Source organism: Erithacus rubecula, assembly GCF_903797595.1.
Source record: "Erithacus rubecula genome assembly, chromosome: 2".
Taxonomy (NCBI): Eukaryota; Metazoa; Chordata; class Aves; order Passeriformes; family Muscicapidae; genus Erithacus; species Erithacus rubecula.
This window is the reverse complement of record NC_136685.1, coordinates 94,451,663-94,463,123: the sequence shown is the minus strand read 5'-3', so window position 1 is coordinate 94,463,123 and position 11,461 is coordinate 94,451,663. Positions and strand designations below refer to the sequence as shown.

The 11,461-nt window shown below is 44.5% G+C and overlaps 1 long non-coding RNA gene across 1 annotated transcript; it reads right to left on the bottom strand.

Annotated features, from left to right (window-relative positions):
- Nucleotides 1–364: 364 nt before the first annotated feature.
- Nucleotides 365–9,540, bottom strand: LOC306798518. The gene is made up of 3 exons (XR_013773376.1): nt 9,476–9,540; nt 3,159–3,317; nt 365–788 (listed from the first exon to the last, which is right to left on the bottom strand). It is a non-coding gene; the product is annotated as an uncharacterized lncRNA (long non-coding RNA).
- Nucleotides 9,541–11,461: the final 1,921 nt, after the last annotated feature.

Here is an 11,461-nt window from a genome sequence, read left to right as displayed (position 1 = left end):
TGCTGCCTTTTGGTAGCACACAGATGGGACAGAGCTCTTCTAGGGAAACTCACCCAGCTCTGGAGGTCACTCCTGGATCAGTCTCTGTATTAAGGTCTCTTGGGGATGTGGTACTGAAGAAAAGCAGTGAGGTTTGAGGTCCAGTGTGTCATGTCAGTAACTTCCCTCACCTAAAATCTACTAAATTAAAATCTGCATTTAGATGTAATATTCACAAATTAATTTCTTCTTGGAGTCTAAGTCTTGAATTTGGCTATTATAGAGAGGTTTTAAAGATGGCCCATCTTAAACTTCAAGGATGTTCATATCTGGAGTCGTGATTTCAGCCCAGTCCTTCCGTGATTTTCAGCTCAGAGACTTTAAGATCTCTCTGGACAGGATAAGTATGGGAATTTTTTGTCTCTTGGGAAAAGAAGAAGCATAAGTTCCATGTTGGTGAGATTTTTTTCTTCCCCTCCGTCAGACTTTATTCTGTACAACACACTTAAGTGAAGTAAATCAGCTTTCAGTGGCCACCAGGACCTGCTGCCTCCCTCTCAGGAGCAGGTGCCTGGTGGTCCCTTGTCCAAAATGTAGGGTGCTTCTGCATGCCCAGTGCCACTGCCCTCCTCCTGTGGCAGCTGTGCACCCCACAAAGTGTATGTGGGAGTGGGTCATGTTCCTTCTGTGGAGGTCAGCCCTGTGCAGAGGTGACCATTGACAAGGCATCAGGCTTCCAGGGCTGAACCCTGCTTCAGGCACACATCTGTGAGAAATTAAGCATCCTTCCAGCCCCATGCAGCAATTTACTATGAAACCAAGAAAGAGAATGAACCACAAAGTTGCAAAGGTTGGAGCCAGTTCCTGTTGTACCCCTTGCAAATTCATTCCTTCCCCAAGCAGCAAAAAATAATGCAGCTCTTCCGCTCCCTCTGACAAACTCCAATCATTTTTATAAGCAAATACCGAGAGCAAATAAAAATATTTTGGAGGTTCTGAAATGTTGATTCACTTCATGTTCCGGCCATAAAGGAAATAAAGGGCTAGAGATCAAAACTGTTTTCACAGTCTTGTCTAAAATGGGAAAAGGAATCATGGCAACCCAAATATTTTTAGATAAACTTTGCCTCCAGTTGTGAGTTTATGCCTGGCTACCACGTTATTTTACAGGTGTTATTTTCTGTCACAATTAGATGCATGGTTGCTGTTGGTTTTCTGCTGGCCTCTTTGTCCAACCTTGACAAGACCAAGAGAGACCTGCCCTGATTTTGCTGGACCACTGAAACACTGAAATTTGGCACAGGAACAGGCACCGCAGGGCAGTGGTCACAACCCCAAGTTGTGACAGAGCTCAAGAAGCATTTGGACAATGCTCCCAGGCACATGGTGCCATTTTTGGGGATGGACTTTTAAGGTGGGACTGGGGGCTGGACTCAATGATCTTCGTAAATTCCTCCTAACTCAGCAGATTCCATGATTTGGGGCTGAGGTCTGCAAGGTACTCTCATGGATTTTGGTGATTTGGGTGCTTTTGGAGCCTTGAACTCTCATTGGGTGTACCTGATTCTGTAGTGTGTTGGGTTGATGTGGCCAGAAATGTGTATTCTGTTACCACCTGTTGAAGCCAGGTGGGGCAGTGATTCCTTATCTCCATGGCACACACCATCTGCTAATGGGTCATCTTTAAACCAGCTGGGGCAATCATCTTTATCTTTTCCACAACCCATCCTCCCTCCAGGAAGACATCATCTGCTGCTGGCCCATTCAGTCCCACTGTGTGACTGATAAAATTACATCATCCCACTGGGAGATGCTCCAGCCAGGGGGAACAGCCAAGCCTTTCCTACCGAGATAAAAAAAGAGATTTTGAATAGCAAGTTACCTTCTTTCCACTGGATTCCAGAGGAAAGCTGGACCTTTCCACATCATCCCTGGACCTTTAGAGGAAAACTGCACCTTCTACAGGAGCATTGCTCCAGCTGAACCACATCTGCCACTGCAGGAGGATGCAGCCACCATTGAATGGGACTGCTACCAACACCCTGACTGACTGACAGGGTGTCAGGCTGTATCCTGACTCTGTCAGTGTTTTGGGATTGTTCTTTGTAATACTGCATTTCTATTTTAATTTTCCTAGTAAAGAACTGTTATTCCTAATTCCCATATCTTTGCCCGAGAGCACCTTAATTTCAAAATTATAATAATTTGGAGGGAGGGAGTTTACATTCTCCATTTCTAAGAGAAGCTTCTGCCTTTATTGGCAGACACCTGTCCTTCAAACCAGGACATGTAGCTGTGTCTGTTTCTGGAGGCAGCCACCCCACAGGGTGTCCCCAGACCACACAGGTACTCAGGGCTGGTGTCAGTGCTGCTGGAGGCTGAGTCCCATGCTGCAAACTTCTTGCCTTAGGGCTCTCCTGGGCCACAAGCAGTGACCTGGACACATCATTATTCATCTTCTGCAGGTTTAATTTTTTCTTTCTTCCCCCCACCAACAAAGCTTGAAAAAAAGTAGTCCTGTCAGCTGTGCTTGGTTTTCCTTTTGGAAGGAAGTGCTTGGGGCCAACAAGGAAGAGGTTGCACAGAGAGGTGGTTGATGCCTCATCCCTGGAAATGTTCAAGGCCAGGTTGGACGAGGCTCTGAGCAGCCAGATCTAGCTGAAGATGTCCCTGCTTATTGCAAGAGGGCTGGAGTAGATGATGTCTTAAAGGTCCTCTCCAACCCATACTATTCCTTGAATAATATGTAGTATGGATGACCACACACTCAGGGCCTTGGAGAGAGCTAAATCTGTCAGTGTAGACACACTCATTTACATTTTAAGCCAGTATTGTATTGGTGGCTTACAAGCAAAAGAGGAAAAAAGACTGGAATAGTCTTCTGGATTCAATGGCTGCAGTAGGAAAATTCAAAAAGAGGAAAGAAGGAGGAAGTGACTTATTCCTCCTGAAAAGGTAGTGTGGTAAAATACAGTGTGAAGTTCAGCAATGGTAAATATAGCTAAATCATTTGAGTTTAGTTCATATCCTGAGAGCCATAAATGTACACAGGTGAAATTTTATGAGCTTTTAAAAAGAACTTTATGAGCTTAGAGGGAGAAGCAGTATAATTTGAAACTAGCAATGGAAAAATAATGTAATATGGATTGTGGCATACCTAGAAAAACCTGTTAGCTTACCTTAGAGAAAGACCATAAAGGATAAGCAAGGAGAAAAGATCTAGGGATGTCTTTTATTCTCCTCCTGGACCTTGATGTAACCTTCTGTAGAAAATATAGCATCCATTGAAATAACTCTCTGTGCAGCCCAGGAGTCTAAAGGACTCCCAGGGAAAAAGTCTGAAAGGGGGAAAAGTGAAGAGGAGGGAAATGTATTTCAGCACTAGGTATCAGTTTATTGGGATTGCAAAGCAAACAGGAAGTTTTTGGGAGGGGAGGCCACTTGCAGCTTAGCTTAGTGACAGAGTGACTAAATCAGCAGTTCCAATCAACTTCTGTCCAGCCATAGTGAGATAGGGCTGAGAGCTGGTAACTGCCAAGACACCTGATCAGATTTAAATATCAGCATTTCCACCAGTTCGAATAACATAATAATGTTATTTGATGCTATGTGAATGGGTTGTTTTGACTTAGTGAGGCCTTGATTGCTCCTGACAGTGTTTCCTTAGACCTCTAAGTCTTTTGAGAGTGGTGAGACAGGCTGTGCCCTAGAGAGTTGCACATCAAAGCAGAATCCTTTGTGACTAACCAACCCAGTCTGGTTCAAAATCAGATGTCTAGGAGAGAATTTTCAGCAGACAGCTACATCTAGAGCAGTAATTAGGTCAAGAGCCTGTTATTGACCTCTTCTCACAGGCAGGAATTTAGGCAAGAACAGGAGTAGCCATCCAGCACAGCATTTGAGACACCGTCTTCTGAAACAAAGGCTTTATTCCAAATAAAACATTTCCCCCACATCAGCAGTCAGATCTGTCTTTGATAGAAAAGTCATCAACAGGATCCTCATATGGTGCTAATATCTTAGATTTTCCTCCTGCAGTTGTGGTTGGTTATATATAAATATATATATGTGTATGTATGTATTTAAAGCTCCTCTTGTTAATGCACCAAATATGCATAGGCAATTAACAGAAGATTGTGTTTGATTATGGCTTACAAGAAAGTCTCCAGACAAGTTACTGCTCATTACTCAGTGAGCAGCCCTTTCAGCCATGAATGGTGACCTTGGCAGAAGGTCCTGGAGACCACAGAATTAATTGAGAAAGTTTTAATAAAGGCTGGTGCATGGAAAAAAAAAAAAAAAAGCTATATGACTAGTGCATTGTTGGCTGGTGAGGATATGTTTGGCAGATACCTATCCCGTTACAAAGTCAGATACTGAGTTCATTGCCTCACTGTGCTTTCAGGGTAGATTTGATGACAAGCTAGAGAAAGGCAGCTTTTAAAAATGTTCTTTGTTGCATTCTGAAAGATGTCTTACAGTTTGACAAAAGTGTAGGCTCACTTAATAGAAGTCTGTTGTATTTAGCCAGATGCTTTCTTGGAATAGCATTTTTCCATGGCATCATAGTTACAGAACTGGTTGTGAACACATTCACTAGCTCATGTGGCCTAAATGAATTTTCTTAATGAAAAAAATAGCCTTATGTGTTGATTCCAGTTGCTGTTGTTCCCTCAGTCACAGTCTGTTGTTTGTGAACAATTTGTTTATTGCTCTGAAACTTTCTGTGTCTCTGAATTAATTGATTTGCCCTACATAAGGGGCAAATATTAGTGTGGATGTAAGTTCTTAAGCAGGCATGGCTAAACTTCAGGAGGGGCTTGGATCCTCTGAGCTAACTCTATGAAGTACAAAGGGCTGTCATACATTAAGAGAGTAGTTGGGGTGTCTTTATGCACCCATCAATTCATGTCCCAGCAAACAAAGTGATGTTGTCAGGTGCTAATTTCCCCCAAAGTGGCAGTGCCCTCACTGGAAATAAAGATCAAAGGCAGGCTTTGTGCCATACCTTTCTCTGAATCAGATTATATTGGAAGGACTGCACTATTCTTTCTCCTTGTGAAGCCATAATTAAGCAGTCACATCAATATTTCCTCTGAGATTGTGGCCTCTGAAATCACAGGACTGTGTCATCTTGAAACACATAGACCATGAACATGGGGAACGCTGAGCAGTCGTAGAGGACGTGAGGTTTTAATCAAAGCACTCCAAGTCCCAAAGTAGCTGGGACTCTTTATACTGACTTGGATGGGTTTTTGATTGAGCTCTTGAAATCCAGCAAGTTTAGGCAAATAGGCATGAGTAACAAAATGTTTTTCCAAAGCTCATTTTGTCATCAACAGGAAAAACACACTGCAGATGCTCAAGATGCACAATTCAAGCAATTAAAGTAGTTGTTGTTTTTCTTTTAAATGGAGAACTTTTTTTGAAGAATGCTGAAACTTTGAGGGTTCTATCAACTCCAAGCAAAGCTGTCCCCACTTCTCCATCTCTGTTCTGACTGAAAACTGCTGTTTTGGTTGCTATTTAAGGTGAAATGAGATACACTGTTAGCGCAGTTCACAAAGATTTGCTCCAAAGGGGATAAAAACCTGAATGTACAGGTTAGACTGGAAGCCAGCACATAATTGGTGAGCAAGCAGCCTGCTCCCATAGTGTGGGCTCAAAGTTATCCTGTGTGGTTGGACTTTCATGCTTTTTTTTTTTATTTTTTAAAACATTCTCCTCAAACAACACCGACGGGCTTGAGAGGAGCCAAAATCTCCTGCCTGAACACCTGTGAAGTTTGGATCTGGGAGCTGGGGGGGCTGGTGCCAGCTCTCTACTGGCGTGCTGGATGGGATGCAGCGTTCCCAGCGGCTCCCAGCCAGGCCTGGCGCTGAACTTTGCCTTTTAGGAAAGGTCAGCTCCTTCCTGCCGCCCCACCACGCGCCAAACGGGACGGGCCCGGCCGGGGACAGCGCCACACAGCACAATGAGGAGTGCTAATATGAGTAATTATTGCAGTATGTCACTGCACTATTTTAAGGCTGCTCGCTGCATGCCAAAGAGTGCTCTGGGCAGGGTTTTCATTACAAAACCCTGCCAAAACACTTCCTGAGGGGATCGTGACAAATATAGATAGCAGAGAGCCAGTCTGAATGCGCTGCAGCGAATAGCAAGAGTGCACATGCCTTAGGGTCCTCAAGGCTCATAAAGCAGAAGATAGTTGGGTTGGCTGAGGTCCCTGAATAATTCAGCTGACTCCAGTGAGGGATTTTCAGGTAGCATTTTGATATGGTGTATTAGACACAGAATTGGCTCCCAGCTCCCCCTACCAGTGCAGTAGGGGTCACTTTTATTTCTGGCTCTTGATTAATCATGATGGATCCCAGTCAGATGTTTTAGGACAACTGCTTTTCTCTTTTGTTACACAGCTTCATTGTTGACCATCTGTAGAGCATTGCTCTTTGCCTCGTGTCATGGCAGAAACAAATAAAGAACAAAGGAAAAATGTCTGGCTGTTTTTAAACTCTCCCTTTATAGCACAACCATTCCCAATTGCACATGCATGTGAGCAGCACCACCACTGGTTTTACAGGCAGCTTTGTGTTTCCTCCTCACTGTCCCCAGGGCTGCCAGAGGTAACTACCCCAGATATCTGTAGCGTTTTCTCAGGACTACTTAGTGACTATGATTTTCACCTCCCAAGGCTGCCAGACACTGAATTTATACCCAGGCAGGGCAAACCAATGGCTGCATGTGTTGGGTTGATGTGGCCAGAAATGTGTATTCTATCACCATCTGTTGAAGCTGGGTGGGGCAGTGATTCCTTATCTCCATGGCACATACCATCTGCTAATGGGCCATCTTTAAAACCAGCTGGGGCAATCATCTTTATCTTTTCCACAGCCCATCCTCCCTCCAGGCAGATATCATCTGCTGCTGGCCCATTCAGTCCCACTGTGTGACTGATAAAATTACATCATCCCACTGGGAGATGCTCCAGCCAGGAGGAGCAGCCTTTCCTACCTAGATAAAAAAAGAGATTTTGGACAGCAAGTTACCTTCTTTCCACTGGATTCCAGCGGAAAGCTGGACCTTTCCACATCATCCCTGGACCTTCAGAGGAAAACTGCACCTTCTACAAGAGCACTGCTTCAGCTGGACCACATCTGCCACTGCAGGAGGATGCAGCCACCATTTAATGGGACTGCTACCAACACCCTGACTGACTGACAGGGTGTCAGGCTGTATTCTGACTCTGTCAAGGTTGGGATTGTTCTTTGTAATACTGTATTTTTATTTTAATTTTCCTAGTAAATAATTGTTATTCCTAATTCCCCTATCTTTGCCTGAGAGCCCCTTAATTTCAAAATTATAATAATAATTTGGAGGAAGGGGTTTTACATTCTTCATTTCAAAGAGAAGCTTTTGCCTTTATTGGCAGACACCTGTCCTCCAAGCCAGGACACTGCATTAAAGCACCTGAACTTGAGGTCTGAGTGGGTCACCCCTCCTGAAGCTGGCCCAGGAGCCCCAGTGCTGATGCAGCAGGGACCACTGCAAACCAGTGACCCCCTGCATACAGCAAAGACTTTGGCTGATGGCTTTGGCTTCTCTGAGAATAGTGGTAGCATTCAGAAGCAAAACCTCGTGGCATGGCCATGATTTCCTAAATGCTGATTTTCACCACCAGCCCTGCTGGACAGCAGCCAAAGCCAGGCCAGGTTTTGTGTCTGTGGGTAGCAGAGTTGGGGCACAGAGCATCCCAATAGTGATGTGAGATTGAAGATGTGATGGACTGTGCTGCTTTTGCTGTAATCCTTCCTGCAGGCCCTGTCTCTCGGGGGTGCTGTAACTTGTCATGGTCAGTTGGGTTGTTGCTAGAGTGTGGTTTTGTACGTTTGTCCTGGACTTGTGCTGCTGTGTTGGGCAGCAGCACAGCCTCTGCTGGCCCCTGTCTTGCTCCAGGTTCGCTGACCAAGGCTGTCATGGAGTGTAACTTCTGCATGTCTTCTGCACTTTGTATGCTGCTTATTGATTTGCTTTGAAACTTTCTCATCTCTATGTCTGACAGACTTCTCCGTGGAATATTACTCCAAGAGAGACTTGTGAGTCCTCTCCCCAGCCTGGCCTCAAAAGTTCCTGCAGTCCTTCTCCCAGCAGAAACCAAGGAACTTGCTCAACTGATGAAGTCATGAGCAGCAGTGGGGAAAGCTAACAAAGGGGCCTCATTCCTCCCACAAACCAAAAGCCCTGTCCATTCAGGGACAGCAAAAAGCCCCTTCTGTAATATTTCCCTGCTGTATTTTCCCTTCTCACCTAATTTCTTCCCATGTCCTGGCTCCTGGACCCACCTAAGAGAGCCCCAGGGCAGGCCATGTGGGCTCCTTTCTGCCATTCACCTTCTCCTATTCCCCTGTTTTCACCAGGCACATGCACAGAACTCTTCTGGAGCACACACAGGGAATGGCAAGGTCACAGTAAGTAATTCCCTCAGCTTCCAGCGAGTGTGGCTGTTTCATATGCTTTTCCAGAAAATACTTCTTTGTGCTTTGAAACCATTTCTGCCATGATGGTTCTAAATTCTTGAGGAGAATTCCAGTCAGCTCACTGAGAGGGGTGATTATGCACAAGCAGCAATTGAACTTTGGTGTCTGTGTCTAATAGACCCCATAGCTCTGAGAGCTGCAGGAAGATAGAAACCCAGAAACCTTTTTTTTTAAGGTATAAGGATGTCATAAATTCAGAATTGTCTGTACTAGATAAGAGGTGTATGTGTGTTATGTGGTTATTGATGGGTTTTTGTTTGGTTATGACAAGCAACCTGGATCAAAGTTAAAGCCCATTCTCTTATCTCCTGTATAATTACATGGTAAAACAAAACCCAGACAGTCTTGTTAAAGTATGAGAGATGCTGATTTGCTCCTCAGATTGTTTGTTAGAGGGTAAGGCAGACAAGGTATCCAGCAATAACTCTGAAAATGCAGGAAAGGGTGTAAGGTGATGTCTCTCTGCAGCATCTGCATTGCTTTGGTTGTAAAGCATAACAAGTGACTATGCAATAGGGAAAATGTCTACTCCAGAAGTTTTGCTCCTCACAGAGAACTCCCTGTACCTGCTGGGACAGCTGGATCAGTTGAGTGCTACCTGCTCTATTTAATCATCTGTTTTTGTGAGTGCCAAAAGCTGGAAAACAGGAATAACAACATGTTTAGAGGTCTGATCCTTTCTCACGACCCACAAGGACTGTTTCCACCACTCATTCCAAAGGGACAGTTGCAGGTAGTGGAAGTGGAAAAAGTTATGAGGAAAGATAGCAGTGAAGGCTTGATTTGGACATGTTGATCTGAGCTAAAAACAATGATTATTTCCACTTTCCACCCTCCCTGTCCCACTGTCATTGTTCCCACCCTCAGCAGACTGAGCTGCCTGTGAAGACATGCTTTTGACATACTTCTATGTAATGTGCATAAGAAAAGTCATGTGAGAAGGGAAGATTTGGGATTCCCACCTTTTCTCCACTCTAACCTTGTTCTCTGGGCTCTCTTCTCCTCTGCTCTGTGCTTCAAAGCAGCTGTTTACAAAACAGTGAGTTATTCCAAGAAGGTACCACCTCTTAGCCAAAACTATAAAAGCAAGACCAATTATGGCACCAAATAAAGTGCTGCCAGAGTAGCTCCTAGGACCTGTCATAATAGTGTCATTCCTATTCCATTTCCATTTTACCCCTTGGTTTCACACAACCAGATTAATGCAGAGGTGGACCAGGTCTCAGGCACAGAGAAATTATTTTGGTGAGAAACCCTGATTGTTGCCACAGGAGGCTGGTGACCTTCAGACCTGTGTAGCTGCTCAGCCTGTGGCCACCTGAGACTGAGAAGAAAAGCTTGAATAGAAAATTCCCATCAATGACCTCATCAGTACAAAATTCAAATTTTGTGAGGGCAGGAAAAAGCCCAACAGTAAAGAGCTGCAATCAGAAAGCACAACCTTGAACTGTGACCAAATGGGAATTGGAAAAACCTGGAAGTTACAAATGAATGTCACTTTTTTCCCTTCATATAAAATTTAGTGTTGTCCCTAGAGACTAGTGATTTGTCTTGACTTCACAAGGCTTACAGCAGCAGGCCCCAGTGCTGCATTCTTGAGCATTTGGATTTGTGGGGCCTACAGATTTCCCAGCAGCACTGCTCCCATAGTTAATCCATCCTCCTGCCAGCACACCCCATTTTCTGTGTCTTGTGCTGGACCCCTGGAGCTCCTCCTTGGGGACCTACAAATGACAGGCTGAATGGCTCTGTCCTCCAGCTCTGAAGCAGCATCCCAGTTTGAGGGTTCTTTTGTAACCTGCACTGACTAATGGAACTTTGGATTATGTTTGAGAAGGTGGTGCTCTGCCTCCATCATCACCTGCCTAGGAGAGCAATATATTGCTTAAGAGCAGCAAATAGGGAAGCAGCAGCTGCTGTAATGCTGCTTAGCATCTTGAAAACTCCCCAGAGGCAGACAGCTCCTCCCAAGGCAAAGGCTTGAAATGTCTTTTTTTAATTATTATTATTAATTAAAAAATACTGTTCTGATCTGCCTTTGCCACAGCACAGATTCCCTACAGGGTGAGCAGATTCCATCCAACTGAAACACATGTTCAACAACAAGAACATCCCCTGCCAGTTATTTAAGCAAAATGCTGAGTGAATCTGTCTGTGTGGGAGCTGACTTGGTGCAGACAAGCCTGGAGCTCGTCTGAGAGCTCAGGGTCCATTTGGGAGTCACTGTGACACTGCATTGGTCACAGCCACTCATTTCTCTGCACCATCCTGACACAGAGCCAAGCACAGGAGAGTCTCCCCAAAGCCAGGTAGCTCTTGCAGCTGGGAACAGCTAGTTTGAAACCCCACACATGTCCAGTTTAACCAGGACCCCTCTTGTCTGGGAGTGCTAGTGACTGACACCTAGACTGAGCTCCCATGGAAATAAAGCCAGTGACATGCTACAGTTCTTGGCTGAGTGATGTAACTTCTCAGCAATTTGGTTTTCCCAACTGTAAAACTCAAATAAAAACTTTGAGGTGTTGTCTGACAAGGAGCTGGTAAAAGTCTAGGGAACTTTGACTCCCTCTGCTCCAACACAGACTAACCCACTTCAGTGAACTATACTACATTTTAAGGTTTAGTCAATATTTGTATACCTACAGGAAGGGATTAAACACTGTGTGCATGCAATCAAGTTTTACCAACATTTTTTCCATACTCATGATTATTTAGATTTTTTTTCCCCTCATCCTTCTCTCTTTTGTCCTATCCCCTTTTGTACAGTAGTAAGCATAGAGAAGGTATAGGAAGGGCAGAAGAGTAGCAGCAGAGCCTGTGAATAATTTTAGCTCTTCATCTTGGGTGATCTATGTGAAATCCACATGTAAGCATGAGTTCCCTAAATCTTGGAGAAATTGAGAGTGCAGAATCACCTAATAAGGAGACTGGTTCAGCAATTGCTGGTC